This window comes from Gorilla gorilla, chromosome 13 (assembly GCF_029281585.2).
Source record: "Gorilla gorilla gorilla isolate KB3781 chromosome 13, NHGRI_mGorGor1-v2.1_pri, whole genome shotgun sequence".
NCBI classification, from domain to species: domain Eukaryota; kingdom Metazoa; phylum Chordata; class Mammalia; order Primates; family Hominidae; genus Gorilla; species Gorilla gorilla.
In genome coordinates this window covers 36,029,619-36,050,826 of record NC_073237.2, presented here as the reverse complement: position 1 = coordinate 36,050,826, position 21,208 = coordinate 36,029,619, and the positions used below count along the sequence as shown (strand labels likewise).

Genomic DNA, 21,208 nt, shown 5'->3' with positions numbered 1-21,208 from the left:
ACCTTGAAAGCTGCATTCTGTTTTTCTCACTTCACCTAAAAAATAGAAAACACACACAAAAAGGAAACTGAAATAAAAGCCAATTAAAGTAACACAAGAAGTCAAAAAGACATTTTCTTTTTTTCTTCTAACTTTTACCCATTTTTCTTGTGGACAGGAAAGAAGCATTTAACTACAGAGAGAAAAAAAAACTGATAAAACTCTTTTTCTCCTACATTGTTTTTAATATAGTTTTACTTTTTAAATTTTGTCATAATTTGCTTTTTGAAATTTCTTATGAGTATAGAAATTATGAATGACAATGAGTAAAAATGCAGAGGGGATGTTTAATAAACATGATTAAATTGTATGAAAGAAAAAATTATATAGGCAGCACTTATCCCATGGAAGCCATCATGATAAGATTTTTGATAAATTCAGGCAAGAGTATTTTAAGGTGCTATTACAATTTCTTCTCAGGTTCTATATTTCTACTCTTGAATGCTGATTAGAACACAGGCTTTTGCATCTTCTCTCTCCTTACTCCCCTAATAATCTGTTCTCCCTTATGGACCAAGTGATTATTCTGTTGTTTATAATAAATGCTCTACATTCCTTATGGAAATTGTAATTAGGATGCTGAATATTCAAACTGCAAGCCACTTTTCTCAGGGAAATTGTAATTATGATAATGCTGTATTTACCCAACCGATGTTTTTTTTAGTCATTGTTCTCTTTGAGGAATAAAGAGGTAAGAGAAAAAAACTAACATAAAACATCATGTTGGGATTTAAGATGTGGATTCAGGCCGGGCGCAGTGGCTCACGCCTGTAATCCGAGCACTTTGGGAGGCTGAGGAAGGTAGATCACCTGAGGTCAGGAGTTCAAGACCAGCCTGGCCAACATGGCGAAACCCCATCTTTACTAAAAATACAAAAATTAGTTGGGCATGGTGGCGTGCGCCTGTAATCCCAGCTACTCGGGAGGCTGAGGCAGGAGAATTGCTTGAACTTGGCAGGCAGAGGTTGCAGTGAGCCGAGATCAGGCCACTGCACTCCAGCCTGGGTAATAAGAGCAAAACTCCATCTCAAAAAAAAAAAAAAAAAAGATATGGATTCAGACAAGCATAATAATAATAGCTAATCTTTACTATGGCACGCATGACACAACCAGGCTTACATGTGTATGACACAGATGCATGTTACAGGCATATGTGAATCACAAAGGTTTCTCCTTTAACCCACACAACAACCTCATGAGGTAAGTAATAGTATTGTCCCAATTTTATAGACGAAGGACATGAGGCCTTTGTTCGGCACCACGACGTGAAGGCCTACGGAGTATTTGATACATCAATATATGTAACATGACTCTACTTTTGTTAAAAATATGTTTTTATATATATGTAATATCCAATTGTGCATAGAAACAAATCTAAAGGAGTAGCTATCAGACACTTAAAGTAACCTTTTAATAAGAGGTTGAAGAGGGAACTTTTTTCCTTCATGATACATGAATATTATGCTTTAAGTGTTTATAATATTTTTTTATAAGGAGAAAATAAATTTTTAAAAATGTAACAACATAGAAAGGACATCCAAAAATAAATGCAAAAATTATACTATTTTAATAAGAAAGCAAAAGCCAAACAAAACACAAGGCCGATCACTGAAACAGCTTATTAGGTGGGTCCCTAGATAAAATGGGAAGCAGATCTCCAATAACTCCTTTCATCTGCCTGCCTTCTTTCTAGCTTGCCAGATCTGTACAACCAGAGCCCCAAACAAGGATGGAAGCTCTATCCTTTCCTCCTTCGCTCAGCAGTAATTGTTTAGGATTGTTTCAATATTGATAAGCAACTATTGATCACCCACCATGTATAAGCACTTTATAAGCAGGTTTCAATATTCTATAATAACCATTTTACTCCGCTTTCACAAATGAGAAAATTGAGTCTCACAAAAGTCATTTATTTGCCCAAATTTACCAAGTTAGCCTGTGTTCTTTTAATTTGACAAATTGACCCACCTTGACCAAAAGTAAAGTAAGATTGAAAAGAAACTCAGAAACTGAAGGCAAACAAAAACAGGAAATTAAAAAGATAAGGACAAAGTGTATAAATTAGTGAGCTTTTAGAGGACGACCCTCTTGTACAGCTTAAGAACTCCCAGGACCTATTCTTGGACCTTTTCTGGACTTTGTTATATTTCTAACACCCCACCCAAGAAATTCCAACCCCTTATCGCACACACACCCCTTAACACAAACACACACACACACACATACACCCCACACTAAGCTTCTCTCCACTCCTTTGGCAGCATCCATCTGCTGCAATGGGGCCGTTCGATTATCCATTTCTGATTTTCCATACCTGAAAATGTAGATGAGCTGTCCAACCTAATAGCAACAGGGGTAGATGCTGGGTCTCAATTCAGTATTATTCCCTGGTTCAGCCTGCTAGTCAGTAGTAAGCTGATTATGACATCTACTACCTTAGAAGGAGCAGTAACTCATTTTGACTAGAACTGAGCCAATTCCAAATTAGGGTTTGCCTTACATGCCTGCAGGGCCTTGTTTAGCACCAAGATCTGAGGGCCTACAGAGTGTCTGAAAGGTGAATACATAATTCTGCATAGTATCATCCAGACCAATGGGACTACTTTGGGTGGAGGTAGAAAGTGGGTACATAATCAGGAGATCCACTTGTCCTGGTACGCACTGCATGCCGCAGAAGGTGCTGGTCTGATGAGTGATGGAACAGCCTTTAGAATCCTAAAGATGTGGTAAATTCTCTAAATCAAGGACCATTCTTTGATACTGGATCCCCACCAGGTAGAATACATGGGTCTAGGAACAAAGGGGAAAATACAGAAGTGGTTGAACTTAGCATCACTCCCACAGTCTTAAATGGGATATTTGCATTTCCTGCTCACAAAAGTTTAGGCTCAGTGGGTCTAGAGATCTTGGTTTTCAGAGGGAGGTTGCTTCTGAGAGGAGACACTGCCTCTGAGAGGGGACACAGTAGGAATCTCATTAAGCTTCAAGCTATATCCTACACCAAATTACTTTGGGCTCCTGTGCCAAGAGATTGGCAGCAAGGAGAAGCGTCACTCTCTTTGCCGGGATAATCGTCTCCTTATCAGGATCTGATATGGCTGCTATTATACAATAAGGGCAGAAAAGAATATCTGGCATGCAGGTGATACACTAGGCATTTTGTGAACTTTCCTTGCTTTTTTTTTTTTTTTTAATAAACGGACAAGTGCAGCAGCCTAAAAATAAAATGTTGAGGAGGGGTTCAGATCCCTTAGTAATAGTCTGTGTTACCCCACAAGGTAGGCCACATATGTTCATTGGGGTACTGGCTGAGGATGGGAGAATTTTAGAATGGGTAGGAGAAGAGAAGAGAAGAGAAGCAAAGCGAAGAGAAGCCAGAGATAATAAGTATCTATTGTGAGCTTGAATAGCAGGGGCCATGGTTCCCCACTAATCTTCTTCTAAGAGGTTTCCTAAAGATGGCAACCTATTCGGATTCTGGAGGAGCTGTTCTCAGATGGGATAAATACATTATATGATGCAAGTAGTGCCAAGTAGATGCCACATGGCATCACCCCCTTCATGACAAAGACTCACTCCCCTAGCTGCCTGAAGTGCTGGCTGCTGGTAGCCCACAGCTGAGTCCTCTGGGAATTTTCCACCTTCCACCCGAGGGAACTGCCTTGACCAAGACAGGTTATTCACAGGCAGCTCATGCTAATGACTGATTAATATTGTACTACAAAGACCGGACTCCCTTTCCTCAGCTTGGGACACCTATAAATACATTGATCCCAAGTAACTTCCCAATAAATTTCATGCATGAAAACCTCTGTCTTAGAGTTTGTTTCACCATACAATTTACCTAAATCAAGGTAAATTTGGAAGACATGGAGCAGAGAGTTGAACACAGATATGTCAGGCTCTGAAATCCACATCCTTTCCATTATATCTTTCTACCTCTCAAAAGGAAGAGTTGAAACAAATTTTCAAAACATTTTTGTGTATGCAGTAGACATAGGCAATGATGGTATATTTCAGCCTGTAAGTCGTCATTCTTCAGTATTACACAATAGCTACAATTATACTGCCATTGGAATATTAAACTAATGTATTTAGATCTCTTGAAATCTAGACATCTACAGAGATGTTAGCGGATATGTACAAACACACGTTGATTTATAATATTATATTAAAATACAGTTGACCCATGAACAGCACAGATTTGAATTGTGCAGATGCACTTATACATGGAAATTTTTCCATAAAAATTATATAAGTATGCCTGCTTCCCCTTCCACCTCCCCCACCTCTTCTGCCTCTGCCATCCCCGAGAGAGCAAGACCAACCCCTCCTCTTCCTCTGCCTCCTCAGTCTACTCAATGTGAAGAGAAAGAGGATGAAGACCTTTATGATGGTCCAGTTTTACTTAGAGTAAATATATTTTCTATCCCTTATGATTTACTTAATAACATCTTCTTTCCTGCAGTTTATTTTACTATAAAAATACAGCATACAATACATACAATATACAAAAGATGTCTTAACCTACTGTTTATGTTATCAGTAAGCCTTCCAGACAGCAGTAGGCTATTCATAGTTAAGTTTTGGGGGAGTAGAAAAGTTATACACAGATTTTCAACTGTGTGTGGGGGGGTTAGTTTCCCAACCCTTGCATTGTTCAAGGCTCAAGTGGATATAGTATACATGTACACACATGTCTGTATATCCTATAAAATGTATCTCAGCACTCATTCCAAGGTTACTGTGACCAAAATCCTCAATTATACTAGCCTATTTGCAAAGAACAATATGATACTTTTAATCATGCCATTTTTCTAGGAAGACTATTCAAGACTTCTCTATTTCAGAAAACTTAAAAGATTAGTTACGGAACAAGGGCTTACATTTTCTGCAATAAATGTAAGGATTTTATCAGGCATGAAATGTAGACAGAACAATTTATGGTCCAGTAAAATGTTACTTCAGGCAGCATTTACAATCAGAACACAGAAGTTACCTAATTCTATGCAGTTGTGAGAAAATCCAGTTAAGATTTTACAAGCAGTGAACACTGCTTCACACTATTCCTCAAGAAATTCTACATCAACAAATCTTTTATTTCATTCACAACTCTTAATTCTAGATCAAATCATTTATACTTTCTATTTAAGTATTTGTGGCATCACTGGTTTACTCAGGTTATGCCACCACTACACTGCATCAAAGGCTTAAATGTCATAAATACAAACACAATTGTAGATAAAATTCCTCAGACAGAAAAGTAAAACTAGAGCATTCCAAGAAAGGTATCCTAACCTGTCCATGGTGAGGCAGAAAATAGTTGCTACATATCCAGGAAGAGCTACTAGCTTTAGTTTTATCTTTAATTGTGTTCAGTTAGTGGACAAAAGGTTATTTATGCCATTTTAAGCAGGGAGGCTTTTGAAAGAGCTCTCAAGTATCAGAGGGTTGTGAAACTCTTAAACTTGTGGTAACTGGGATAGGAACCTCCCCATGGAATCTGTGTTATATATCCCATGTGGCAATAAATACAGGAAACACTTTAATGAAGCATGCAGCTAATGGGGGACTTTCCATGAAGAGGCAGCAGGTTTTGCAAAGCACACTCTACTCAGTGAGCTTTAAGTCAAAGATTCTTCCAGACTTCCAGAAACTCTACTAGACCATTGCTCCCTACTGACTGATGAGGCTACGGAACTGTCGAGTTAGGCTTTCTAACTTTATTCTGGGATCATTCACTATTCTTAAACAGCACCATTAATACATAAACCTGGAAACTTCTGAAAGGCAGCAACATAGATTTACATCAATTCATTCTTAATTTAATTGGGATTGTGGAAGATACAAAGATGTATATGACCTACTTGCAAGCAAGCTTACTTTGACTTATAATGCAAGTACACCTGACACTGGCAAGAATGCATCTCAGTTTCTAGACATCAATATTCATGAGTTCAGGGAAGAAAGTCAATTTTTGCCCAAGACACCCAGATTTCCTACAGCTGAGTGATTGTCAGTACACAGTACATTAAACATCACAAAGGCGCTTACAAAAAGTAGTCTGACAAACAGATAAAGACGGACAAAGGCATGGAGTTAACTTTGAACCACAAAGAGCTCTCCAGGACAGAGCTTATCAGCATGGAAAATAATGTTTTAATAATTTCCTTTTGATATTAAAAATATTAAAAGTTATTTAACTTTTAATTAAATAACAGGGAGAGGTTGGGGCAATGCCATAAAGTCTTTCATATGGTAAATTTTGAAGGAAGTATAGTCAGCATGAAGCCATAAAGTGTTTTTCAGATGAGAAGGCATTTTATAAAAATTGCTGAGGTAGCACCTGCAAGAGACTGAAAGCAGGTGTGTTTCATGTGTGTTTGATGGGGCCCTATTGACAAGGCTGGCAAATGTTGCTCAGTTTAACTAATTTGAAATCATGATTTTTTTCTCTCTCACTAGGAAAGTAGAGTGGTGTGGTTCAAAGAGCACTGTAAATAAAATCAGAAGCCCAGGATTTAGTCTATACTCTGCTCCAATTGGTTATCTATCTGTTTCTGTTCAACAATTTTACTTGAGTTACAAGTTAAATTTCGAGTACTCCCCTGCCCTCCTCCCCAAAACAAAACCAGCACTCCCTAATACAGAATGGTTTAGGCAAGAGTGCAGAGCAAAAGTATGACTTAGGATCGACAGGAAATGCGATGTGCCTCCCACAAACACGAATGTTATTGTATGCTTTATTATTATACCTGTAGTATATAGAGGAAGGCAGGAAATGAACCTGCTTTACTTTTAAGTTGTCATATCGAGATGGAGCATTGCTTTTAGTTGAAGATACCAGATTTTATAAGATCCACAAACAAATGGGACACAATCTGGGAGGAAGGCTTCATGAGTGAAGAAACTGAAAATACTGCAAGGAATGGCAGAAGTTGCATTCAAGTGGGGGCAGGCAAGTTGTTCTGGAACATGTAAGCAAGTATCATAACATTTTAGCTAGAGAAATTTGAAGTAACAAGAGGAAGAATACTAACTAAAAACTCTCTCAGGATGGCTTGTGTTAAGACAGGGGTTCACCAATTACAGGCCACAAACATCTTACTTCTTTTTATTTACAGATTAGTTATGTCCTCTTTGCTGCTACAGTAGCAGAGTTAACTAGATGCCACACATATTTACAGCTGAACATGTTTACAATCTATTTACAGGAAAAGTTTGACTCCTGCCTTAAGAAACAGCCAATCCATCAATCATTCACTCATGTGTTCATTCATTTAATAAACAGGTTTCAAACATATACAATGTGTCTAAAATATACCTGGCAACATACAGATAAGAAACAGTCTGTTTCTTAGCCTACCCACCAATTTCCATAAGGCCACCAGACGCAAGCAAGGTGACCATTAATAGAGGATATGGTAGAGGGGAGTAAATCATTGACTCAATGACTATAAAGGTTTTTTTTTTTCCAATGGTAAGAGTCTTTAAAATACAATACTTCATGGAGAAAAAGTCCATGAAAAATTGGTTAATGGAAATAGATGGAGAAATAGGAGGTGGCAGTCTTCAAGGTACAGAAGAGTCAAGGTCAGTGATCAGAGAATGAAAACCCGACAAGTTGAATAAACATGTAGGGTAGGAGTGAGGAAGTACAGTATAGATGTCTGGAAAGATGAGAAACACCATATCGTGGAGGTCATTCAATGTCAAGCTTAATATTTTCTAGGTTATTTGGTAGCTAATAGGAAGCTACAAAGTCTTTCTTAAAAGAGATAGTATAAACAAAGTGAAGTTCAGGAAAGATCATTTTGACAGCGATATGTAGGACAGATTGGAGATGGAATATAGAACAGCTGCAGTCTAGGCTTAAAATAAGAACATGGAACACTAAGGATTGGATGGGAAGAGAGAAGCAGACATGAATGTGTATTTCACATGAATGAGAAATGCTAGGTACATAGCAACTCAGGCATATGAGGAAGAAATAAGGAGTAGAGGCTGGGTATAACTACAGGCTTGCCCTTGAGTATGTATTTCTTTCTCAGGTCAGGAGCTTCCTCTACACAGGGCCCAAAGGAACACAGTAAACACCATTTTGATTTGCATCAATATCCAATGAAATCCACCATCGGTTGGTAAAAAGTGATGTCCTTCAGAAAAGGATCCTTGACAATGACTATTGCTATACAGAATGGGGTTTGGGTTCAGGGAGAAAGCCATCAGTTGTTCCAGAGTTCTAGTGTGGAAGGTAACTTCAGAGCAGAGCAAAAAAAAAACAAAAACAAAAACAAACAAACAAACAAAAAAACAAAAACAATTGCCGAGTTTTGACTAACATGGTCAAACATGGTAGAAATAGGGAAAAGCTGTGAGTCTGTGGGTATTTGGGTGCCAGTGGCAGCAAAAATAATTTCAGTCTCCATTGGTTGGTGAGTTTCAGGCTGTTAATATAATCATACAGTTTGGAACTGAGTATGGCTACACATGCAGGTAAAAGATCTCAGGAATCACAGCTGCTTATGGAATATAGGACATAATTATAACTATTTGTGTGGGGAGTTCAAATATGTCTTTGTAATTTAGGCTGGAATGTATATGCCAACACATTTGTATCTTGAATATATAAAACCATATTTGTGTCTGAATCAGCACCATCAATAAAAAATACCATATTTTCAAAATGTTTATCTATTTATAAAGTCCCCCCATTATTCTTTGACTATAATCTTGGATTTAAAAGGAAATATTCACCCTCTGCCCCTACCTTAACCAATTTTGTCTGATGGAAGTGTTTAGCTTGGAGAAAGGTGGTCTTGTACTGACACTGAAAACATTGACCCAGATGGTCATTTATGTCGCACTTCTAACCCAACACTACAGTTTGGGGAAGATTTTTGGCCAAATCATTAGAATGCTGCCCTGTGAGTCAATAGGCTCAGGCCACCATTTACATTTTGTTTCTTCAGTTTTTTTCTTTTTCTTTTTATATATCCATGGATTCCTGTACACTTTTAATAGCAGCATATTACAATCAGGATATTACAGTGTAAAGAGCCAAGTCTTTGGATATAGATGGACCTAGGTTGGATCCCAGCACTACTACTTATTAACAGGGAAATTTTGAGCTAGTTCTCTACTTTCTCTGAGCCTCTGTTTCCTTCTCTATTAAATGGGGATAATAATACTTGCCTCAAGGTTTGTTTTGAGAATTAGTGAGGTAATAGATAGTACTTGGCATTTATTAGACACAAAATAAATATTCGTTCCATTTCTTCTTTAATACTGTTTGTGATTATTAAGCTATCTCAGCTGGCTGCATTTATATTTGTGACATTCAAAATATGAAAGCATTGTTACAAAATCTCAAATGTCTAGAATTCAGATAAAGATGTTCTCTCATGGAATGATTCACATGGAAAAACTCATTAGATACGTCTTTCCAAAATAATCACATTGATAAACTATGTATTAAATGATTTTAGTTAAATACCTACAACACATTGTGGACCATTACTAGGTGCTCATTTATTTTAAGGACAGAAACAATACACACAGGGAGAGTTAGCTGAACAGCAATTAAACACATTTCATGTTTCCTGTGTTGTACATCAGCAGTATTTAGAGCAAAGCCTTGAATCTCATGGGGGGCCATTCACATGCAGTCTGCAGCTCTTCAACACCTAAAATCTTCATACAGGATATTATCATTCAGTTCTACAGGCCACATGGTACATTTCAATAAAAAACACTAAAGCATAGTGGTCAATAATACTTGCTCTGTTTTTAGACAGTTGACGTAACTCTTTAACTTGCTGTGTGCTCTTTGGAAAGTTACTTGTCCCCATGATTCATTTCCTTAATCTGTAAAATGGGGATAGTAATAAATAGTGTTTACCTCCCTGGATTATTGTGAGGATTAAATGAAATATTACCATAAAAGTTCTTGATACATTGAGATCACTAAATAAATTTTATCATTTTTTCATACCTGCTTCCAAACAGGATTTGTGGAGATTTATTTCATATAACAAATATATAACAGTTAAAACAATGTGGACAAAAAGAACAAGGATCCTATAGTAAAAGGTGGTAACTGTGGAAGTGAAGTCTTTTACTGTGCTAAAGAGTTCATATTTCCCAAGCCCAATCCAGAGCTAAGTCCCCTGAGTCCATGTCCCCACTTAAAATTTTTTCATTTATAGCTCCTCATCTGTAGGAAGAAGAATATTCACCCTACAATGCATGCAAGGACCTCCATGGGTGACTTCTGCCCACGTGGGTTGCTAGCAGCACTGACTCTTTCATTTCTAAAATTGAAACACTATAGATCACCATTCATTTTGTGTGTGTGTGTGTGTGTGTGTGTGTGTGTGTAAGATTCTACGTTTCTGCTCTGCCTCTTGTATATCTATATATAGTCCCTCTCTATCTGGAATACTTTCTCCTCTGTTTTTAATCTTCCACAAGTGACCAAACAGTATGAAAAAGGCTTGAGAAAGTCCGTGATCTCATTGGAGGAAGGTTTCCAAAAAGGCCAACATGCTGAAGGCAGTAGAGGCTACTGGTGAGGCAGCAGTTTCTAGAGAGTGGGGAGTCAAACTCCTCAGGGGATCCCTACCTGGAAAGGAAGCAGTCCATACAGAGAAACTCACAGTGTACGAAGCCATAAATATATACAGGAAATTGGAGGTGAGTGAAATCCAGAGGGGTTTGTCACTTCCAAGCCCGAACCACTAAATTAATGCTGAATGTTGATTTATGTTAATGACATTTAGTAATGTAATTCTCTGTAAGAGCATCTGTATAATATTTCAGATATTCCCAGGGGTGCTTAGAGAAGGGGAGTTAGTCGACCATGTAATATTGTGTAAAATTAATTAAACAGAGATTTTAATATAAGGAAGCTCTGAATTGGAAAATATATCTGTTTTGTATATGCACTTTTTTCCCCCTCACCTGCAGTGCTTAGGTTTGCATAGAATCCCTGTGTTAAAAGAATCTGGGGTAGAGAAACCTATGATCTTATGCTAATACAGAAAATAAAGTTATAAGGCTTGAGGGCAGGATTACAGCTATGAAAGTCATTTATATATGTTCATTTTCACTAAAATAAAACATTACACAACACAACATATGTGAAAATCTATAAATATTAAATTAGTGATAAATATTACTATATTACTGATCTCTATCATAATAGTTATTTATTTTAGACAATTTGAAAATTGCATTTAGACAATTACAGATTTTTAATAATATAATGAGCAAACCTGCCACTCAAAACAAAAACTAGGAAGTTGACCCTATGCTCCTCTATAACTCCAAACACATAATCCCCCTCAATCCATCACCTCAGGTGACCAATACTCTGAATTCCACATTTATCACTCCCTTCTTTTCCATGTTATGCACCATACACACATACACACACACACACACACACATATATATATATATATATGCCTGCGTATGTGTGATTTTTTAACTTAAAAAAGGTAATAATGTTGTATGTAATCATTTGGACATTTTTTCAGTTAACATTTTATTGTAGTTATTGATATGTTTTGATATACTTCATTTTAGTTTATTATTTCAATTTTGTCTCGTTTTCTATACCTTTAAGTAATAATTGTCTCCCCTTTTTCCCACTATTTTTAAAACAAACACTTCAGCACACATCACATTCATTGAATTTCACTCCTCAAATACGTCTGTCCTGTTGGCATAAAATTCTAGACTTTTAATTCTGTGTTAGTGCTTTCTCTTTTCTTTGCTCTTAGCAATATTTATAACAGTTTATAACAAGGAATAAAATTACTTTAAAAATATGTTTCTTGCAACATCTCCTAAGATTTTAAACAATTTTCTCATCCAGATACTTGATCCAAACTGCTCCCTGTATGGGTCTTTTCAAAGTTTCAGAGGCTTTGTGTGATAAAAAAAAATGTCTTCACATTTCAACAACAGTTAGCCAGATATCACATTCTAGATCCTAAGTTATTTTAATACTTTACAAATAGCACTCCACTGCTTTCTTGTATCCAATGTTGCCCTCGAAAAATCTAAGGTTAATTTGATTCTTATTTCTTGGGTGTGATCTATTTACTCCTATTCATTCTCCTTTCATTCAATTAATATTTACTAAATGTCTACTATTTGTGATGTACTAAGCTAGACAGCGGGGTACAGGAGGGCACAAGAAAGGCATAGCTCTAAGTTCTTGGAGGCTGACCTCTAGTGAGATGCATTGAGGACTTCTAAGAATGTGCTTTTATGGCCAGTCTTAAAGGAAGCATTACCTTCCTTTCATTCTTTTAAAGATTCAGTGTTTATAATCTCTATTCCTGTAGCATTTAACCTTACCTAATTTGCTACTTCCAGCTCTGCTCCTTCTGTAATATAATTAACCTCACCTGAAGTGATTTAAAATTCACTGGGCTTACCTAGACTAGATTCCATTTTCTCACAGCTGTTGAAAAGCAAATTCACATACAGGTTGATTTTATATAAGGAGAACTCACAATCAGGTGTGTCAGTGGGAAGGGATTGCTGTATTCAACTTCATGACTCTGCTCTGAATTAAGAAATATAGAAAAGGCACGGATACTGTTATGCTTCATAATGCTATTTTCTTCTTTCTGGGCAAATAAAATTAGGCTTTGTTGCTGGAAAGAAGGTATATGCAGCTTAGGGAAAATTATGAAGCAGAAGGAAATGGAGTGAACAAAAGATAAATATTCAAAACATAATCTTGCCCTGGAAGTCTCAAATGTACTAAATCCTCTATGAATTGTCTTTCTTTCCATAAAAACCAGGAAATGATAATGGAAAAATATATGTGCATGTGCTTCATTAGCATACCTTTCCAGATAACTGCATCTAGGCTTAGGCACAGATTCAGAGAAGGCAAAAGAAAATGGACCCAGAGAGAAAGGAGGGATGGCATTTTGGATTTATTAGGGAAGCTGGTATATCCTTGGAAACTGTGTGGAATTTATTTTTAATGAAATAACACAACTCAATATATATCTTCTTACAGAACATCATTAATAAAATACTACAGTTCTGGGCCTTCTGGGAACTCAGACATGATAGCAGCAGATAATTGCCTTTGAGAGGAATATCAACAAGCATGAAATCTTCTTTCCAACTAAGTTAGACTTTAATATTGGAAGGCTTGCACATAACACAAATCGATGACTTATATCCCTCTGCCTGCCTGAGGATCACCTGTTCCAAAGATTTCAGAAGGTGTAGTGTATCTCTGTTTTAAAGGGAAAGGATACACAATGTTCTTAAAGAGATCAAGAACTACCCGTTTATCCTGTGAATCTGGACATGTCCTTTGACACTGATGTGCACATGAGAGAGGCAAGCTTTCTAGCTGGGCAAGTTTTCTAGTTCTTTCATTTGCAACTAAGACACTAAATACTAAAAGAGAGACCCCTGTCTTTGTGTGGGGGGATGTGTTTACTCAATTTCCCTCTGATTCATATTTCCCTAAACTGTACATATCCTGTTCCTACTCAACCAATAGAAAAAACATTTTAAATAATGATGAAGAAAGATTAGAGAATATATAATTCAATGAATGAGTCTAAAGATGGAGGGAATGTTCATTATTCTGTATCATGACAATGAGAGATGACAGAGTATATAACTCTTAAAAAAACCCACAATATCTTCAACAAATACAAACTTTAATAGTCTTTTAAAACAATCATAGTTGCTTACCTCAATTAACAGAGCAGTACTTTGTGTGGTATATGAGAATTTCTGTCACACCTTCTCCAATATGGCACTTCTAATTTTAAAAATAAACTATTCTAGATAGGATGTTTATAAAGTAGGTAGAGATTTCTTAGAATAAGTTATGAAGATGAATACGTTAAAAATATTTGACAAAATAATTAGATTTTAACAAAAAGGGAAACATGAAACAGTTATATTTTATATGGGAATAAGAAGAATATCAAGCAGTATTGTGTCTACATTATTTCTAATTTTTTAAAATTAAGTATTGAAAATATAGTAAGAATGTTTGTAAACACTGTTAGCGATAAATAATTACAATGCAATGAACACTGTGTACCTAATATAGGTACCCAATTTAACTAATATAGCGTTGAGAGGTGAAGCCAGCTGGACTCCCTGGGTTGAGTGGGGACTTGGAGAACTTTTCTGTCTAGCTGAAGGTTTGTAAACACACCAATCAGCACTCTGTAAAAATGCACCAATCAGCGCTCTGTGTCTAGCTAAAGGTTTGTAAACACACCAATCAGCACCCTGTAAAAACACACCAATCAGCACTCTGTGTCTTGCTAAAGGTTTGCAAACCCACCAATCAGCACTCTGTAAAAATGCACCAATTGGCACTCTGTGTCTAAAGGTTTGTAAACGCACCAATCAGCACTATAAAAACGCACCAATTGGTGCTCTGTGTCTAGCTAAAGATTTGCAAACGCACCAATCAGCATTCTGTAAAAATGGAGCAATCAGTGCTCTATAAAATGGACCAATCCGCAGGAAGTGGGAAGGGCCAAATAAGGGAATAAAAGCTGGCCACAGGAGCCAGCAGCAGCAACCTCATGGGGGCCCCTTCCATGTTCTGGAAGCTTTTTTCTTTCACTCTTTGCAATAAATCTTGGTGCTGCTCACTCTTTGGGTCCACACACTCTTTATGAGCTGTAACACTCACCACGAAGGTCTGCATCTTCGTTCCTGAAGTCTGCGAGACCACGAACCCATCGGGAGGAATGAACAACTCTGGACGCGCCACCTTTAAGAGCTGTAACACTCACTGCGAAGGTTTGCAGCTTCACTCCTGAAGTCAGCAAGACCACAAACCCACTGGGAGGAATGAACAACTCTGGACGTACCACCTTTATGAACTGTAACACTCACTGCGAAGGTCTGCAGCTTCACTCCTGAAGTCAGCAAGACCATGAACCCACCAGAAGGAATAAACTCCGGACATGTCTGAACATCAGAAGGAACAAACTCCGGACACACCATCTTTAAGAACTGTTAACACTCACGGCGAGGGTCTGCAGCTTCATTCTTGAAGTCAGCAAGACCAAGAACCCACCAATTCTGGACACAGCATGCCAATCACTTTTAAGGCCCTCATGGATCCATTACTGAGATCAGCCATTACTCCTACCCACCAAAGGTATAAAATAAACATAGTGCTTTATCATTCCCTCACTATTCTTCATAGTTTTACTACATCGGTTAATAACCTCTAACATCCTACTTTGCATGTTTTTAAAGTTTGTGTAACTAGACTTGCTTTTTTCTCTCAGTGTCATGTCTCTATGATAGGATCGCTCTTTTATGCATCTGTTGTTTGTTAATTCTCATTAATGTATAGAGTATCCCATTATGTGAAAATACCCCATTATCCCCCTCTATTCAACTGTTCATGGACATTTGGGCTTTTTCCACTATTTTGCTATTATAAACATTGCTGCTGTTAACGTTCACCCATGTGTCTCCTGATTCAGATATCCTGGGACACATAAGTGTCCCTTAGGTTTGTAGCTAAGAATAGAATTGCTAAGTCATAGGGCATGCATATGTTCAATTTTACTGTAATATGGCAATTTGTTTCCCAAATACGTTTATTTGAAACATGGACTTTTTCGATTTTATTTGTTCCACATCTTTGCCAAAACTTCATATTACATGACTTTTAATTTTTGCCAATCCTGTATCTCACCCTTCATTTTAATATGTATGTCCCTCGTTATTAATGAGGTTCACAAAATATGATTTCTCATCTGTGGTATGCCTATTTATGGTATTTCCTTGTGTATTTTGTGGTTTTTGACTCTAAGTTGATATTCCTTGAACCTTTATCTGAAGGAATTCTTTGATGCCTGAGTCAAATGTGAACTAAATCAGATATAATTTGCATTTTCTCCTGCCACATATTTAGAAGCTTTACCAAACTTCACCAACTGTAAATATTTGACTTGAGGGTTTTCTCTCTTTCTCTCTTTCTCTCTCTCTCTTTCTTTGGATTTCCCAAGTAGAATGAATTCAGGATGCAAACCATACATGAGAACCTACTTGTGGTTACTAAAATTCTTGGTTTTTGTTTTTCTTCACTCATTGTCAAGGCTCAAGGAAGAAAATTATTTTTGCTATAACCTGATATAGATAGGTTATTTGTAATTTACCTTAAAATGTAGCTACAGCCCTTTATGTCTTTAGAATCTTGGGCATGTCTCCTTAGACACTCACATTAAACCAGCTTTAGGAGATTGTTATCTAAAGTAATTATGTTACTCTAATAATAAAAATATTGAACTGCAAAACATATGAACTATTCTTTTAGCTTATATTTATAAAAGTATATATTTTATATGCCACTTATCAATGTATCTAGGAAGAGCTATATTATAAAGACAAGATAATGTCAGAGAAAGATAATGTTTGTCTTCAAATATTATTACTTTACAATTTCAGAGATTTCTAACCACAGATTGGAAGCTAGATATCAGAGTTTTAAAGTTTTATATCATAAACATTCTTCAACTCTCCTGACCTGGCTGGGTTAGCTCCCCACCTTCAACAATGGTTTAAGAATTACGTCTTCCATAAATGTCGACAACCATGCACAGAGGCATCATTCCCACCTACCCAAGATCTCTAGACATCAGCATTCCTAAATTCCTGCCTCATCTCTTAGAGGATTCACAGTCAGCCCCACTTAGTGTTGCATCACCCTGCAGGGAGCCTCGTCATCTTCCTAGAAAACCAGCCAACCTAGCATCTCAACTTCCACACGAAACAAACAAACAAACGAAAACCTCACCTTTCACAAATGCATCCAGAACTTTGCAATCATAACATCTAGAAACTATGTGTATTCAACAGACATCTAGAGTTGTATTATGTAGTTGAATAATATTTTTCCTTTAATTACCTATGGAGGACACAATAAATTTCTGATTTGAGGGGACATAAAGTCTTAATATAGTCTGATATATTTCTAATATGAGGAGAAATAAAGTCTTAATCTGGCCCCGGTTTCATGTTCCAACATTCCATGCTTCCTCTTCCTGATGTCTGGATTTGGACTACTCCTAAATTGCCCTTAAAGAGCCATTATACCAATAATAGTTACTTATTTTTGTTTTAGTGTCTACTACCTGCGAGACAACATGTATGTGTTTTACATACATTTTCTCTAATTCTTACAATGCTTCATGATGGCTCAATATTGCCCAACTAGTAAATGCCTGAGCTGTATCCTACCTCAGCTCATTGCTTCCACGGTTTCTGCCTTCTGCTGTATGATGCTACCACACATTGTGAGAAAATAGCCTTCCCATTGTTCGCATCCAAAAGATGACTACAAAATTAAACTATTTCTTTCAGCACAAACATGTTTAGAGTTGTTTGGCAAATAATAAAGGAAGAACCTTTTACTCTGAAATCTTAATTCACATCTATGCATAATGGATGTTAACTCCGAAGCCATGTATTATTTAATAATTATCTAGTTATATCACTTTGTGTATCAATTTATCAAGTCTGGAATAAAGAAATGGCATTACAAATATTTTCAGCTTTTGTGTTTATGAACATCTTCCATTGTTCTCCTGCTATTGAAATGCTGACATATACACATAGAGCAGAAATAGGTTTTCTTTGAATGATACATAAATGAAAAAAAAAAGAAAAAACTTCAGAATGGAGTTTACGATCACAGCCCTTGTAGCCCTTGACAGATACTTAAGTCTGCCATCTCCTAAACCTTCCTGTGCTCCTGCTTCCTCCCTGCAAAATGGGGATAATACACATCTGACTTCTCCTAGGTAAAAGCTATTCAATGTAGACATAAATTCAAAGCAATTTGGTTTCTTCAGAGCTAAGAATTTTATAAACAAAAGACATTATCGTGATGCTCTTGTTATTCAGGAATGCAGCCACAGTATGGGGGAAAATCCAGCATTTCACGTCATTGAAAAAGCGTCTATCTCTTTTATTCTTCTATCTTAGTAGCATTAGTGAAAAAAAAAGTCTGATATACTTGACAAGTCAGAACTATTGATACAGATATAAAAGTTATCTGTTTGCATGTACTGATCCAATAATACACGACTCCCAGACATGTAAAACCATTAAAACTTAGATGTGGGTAACTCAGAATCATTCGAATTCATCTTTAATTTGTTTGCTTATTGACCTATTAGCTTAAATCTAGTTTTATTTTTAATTAACTTTATTACTATATAATTAATGTATTACAATTTACAAAGTTTTACTGTAAAATTCAATGAAATGAGACAAATTTATAAATCCAAATAATCAGCACCACACTGATTAAGATATGGAATATTTTCATCATCAGAGAGTTTCCTTGTGGCCCTTTACATAGGCCCAGTTTTAACTTATTAGAAATTAGAGCTTATATCTAAGGAGGTGGTATTATCAGCCCCATCCTGAGATTATCTAAGGGCTTAGTTATAAATCACCTTATTACTTATAAACTCAGGTGTGCTCTTACGGGGTTCATCAGATTCAAAACTTCAGTGCCTGGATTCCTATCAAGGGGACGTGAATCGGGAAATCATCTGTTTTTCTGTTATGAGTTATCATTTCCTTACCAAGGCCTTCCCTGTCTAACGGCCTTATTATTCTGTCTTGTCCTTGATTTTCCCCTTTTTCCTTCTTTTCACAATTTGTATTTATGTTTGCGTGTGTGTGTGTGTGTGTGTGTATTTAATCACCTCATCCACAGGACTGGAGACCTTTCAGAAATAGGAATCTTGTTTTCTTTATTGCTGATATGTCCTTAATTAAAGCCTGACCCCTCCTTATCACATGGAAATTCTTTATAATTATTTTTGAATATACGAATAAATACCTAATTTATTTATACAACATTATTAAATACCTACTCTAGGCAGGTGGGCTACATTGTACAAAAATCTAATAGGGAAAAATAATTCTTAGTAAGAAAACCCTATTTTATGCTGAATCCATAATTATGTCCCTATAAAACAACACCTTGGCCAAGTGTGGTGGCTCACGCCTATAATCTCAGCACTTAGGGAGGCCAAAGCGGATCACAAGGTCAAGAGATTGAGACCATGCTGGCCAACACGGTGAAACCCCGTCTCTACTAAAAATACAAAAAATAGCGGGGCGTGATGGCACGTGCCTGTAGTCCCAGTTACTTGGGAGGCTGAGTCAGGAGAATCTCTTGAACCCAGGAGGTGGAGCTTGCAGTGAGCCGAGATTGTGCCACCGCGTTCCAGCCTGGTGACAGAGCAAGGCTCCATCTCAAAAATAAAACAAACAAACAAACAAAAAAACACCTTGACTATTGCCATCTTTAGTCAGTTAAGATATTTTGCCTATTAATTAGGATCTAATTGACAATATGCATGAGGGAAGGAAGGCTACTTGAGAAAAAGTATAAAAGCAACACCTTTACCCTGGCTTTGGAGTCGGGCATGCCTAGATCCTGTCTGTGCTATTCACTAGCTGTTTGCTCACATAAAAGTCATGTAACTTCCCTGAGCTGTGATTTACACATTAGTGAGTAGAAATCATAGTTCCACCTCATATGGGTGATGTTAAAGTTGAATGGAAGAGACGCATAAGGCAAGGTATGGGAGAGCAGCAGGTGCATGGACCTTCCATGCTCTCTTCAGTTAAACCGCATTCCCAACACCTGGAGGTATTCATCAACTCTCTTCTCTCCAGGCTCCAGTTCCCCCTACCCTTCCGGAGGTCAGTGGGTGGGGCTAAAAGTTCCAGCACTCTAATCACTTGGTGTTTCTGGTGACCAGTCCCATGTTGAGATTATCTAAGGGCCCAGCTATAAATCACCTTATTACAATAAACTCAGGTGTACTCTTAAGGGGGCTTGTTATGAATAACAAAAGACACCTGAGCACTCAGGCAACTCCAAGGGTTTTAGAAGCTCTAGGCCAGAAGCTGCAGACAAAGATCAAAAATATTTCTTATGGCAGTAGTTTAATAGATTGTTTTTTCAAATTTACATGTAGGAAATGTAACACTATCCCCAAGGGTAAGGCTATGAGTGGTGCTGAGGGAGAATATGTCCCTAGGAACTTCTTAATACTTAGAACAACCTTGTCAGAAAGTCATTTGACTAATGAATACCTCAGAAAAAGTCTCTTAGAATGATGAAAACCTTGTGTGAAATCACACAGCCAGCAAATAGCTGAGCTAATATTTGAAATCAAGGAAATCTACTTCAGTGTTTACTTTCTTTTAATAGGTAATTCTTATATCTGTCCTGTACCTACTATGTGGGATGTATTCTATGCCCTGGGGGCAGGAACAGCAGTGAAAACAACACAAACACTGCCCTCATGGAGATCCAGTTCTAGAATATAGGATAAAAGGACATATATTTAGTAAGCACACTTTGTATTATCTCATTAAGTCCTTACAGTACTCTCAGAGTTCAGCAGAGAAAATTACATTATTCCCATTTCATACGCAAGGAAAATGAGGCTGAAAGAGAGTTATTAAGCTGGTAAACTGGACTGAACAGGCAAGACTTAAGCCTGCATTTTCTGATTCAAGATCTGGTGTTTTGCTGGTTGCCAAATCAACGAAAACTTCAAATTTTATCCTTCAGGTAGGAGAGGTGGTGGTCATATTAACAACAATATACTGAACCACAAGGCAAGACTAAACATTTATCCTTAAGATGGAGAAGAGGGATGGGTAACAAGAGGTAGATAAATAGCGATGGAGTGGAATGCAAGGCAAGATCAACTGTCAGAGGTGAATATCAGGCCTTACCAGGAGGAAAACACCAGCCTGACTTCCAACTTCCAGCAACTCCATCTTTCTGCTCGATGTCTTTCTTCAGAGTTTGGTCTGCCCCAGTATAGCAGGGCAGGTCAAAGGTGCCAGGGAATTAACACCCATTCTCCTCTCCCAAGCAATCTTCAGCTAATGACTAATGGAAGTTAGTAGATAAATACCCTTTGCCCCTTAGAGGGGATAACTCTGAGGAAAAAGCTCTTATACTAGCTGCAGGTGTTCCCCAGCAGGATTCATCTCAGTTACTGAATGGTAAGTTGGTTGATAACTTGTACTAACCTCTTTTTTTTTTTCCCTTGTCTCATTCCCCTATCAGTGTTTCTTGGGATTAATTCCCAAA

At 37.2% G+C, this 21,208-nt stretch overlaps 1 long non-coding RNA gene across 1 annotated transcript in view; it reads right to left on the bottom strand.

The window, feature by feature from the left end:
- LOC129524727 (uncharacterized) overlaps window positions 1-21,208 on the bottom strand; it is a 926,434-nt gene that overhangs the window by 81,000 nt on the left and 824,226 nt on the right. The window contains exon 5 of the long non-coding RNA XR_010130189.1: window positions 3-35. This is a non-coding gene — a long non-coding RNA (uncharacterized lncRNA). The remainder of the gene's footprint in view (window positions 1-2; window positions 36-21,208) is intronic.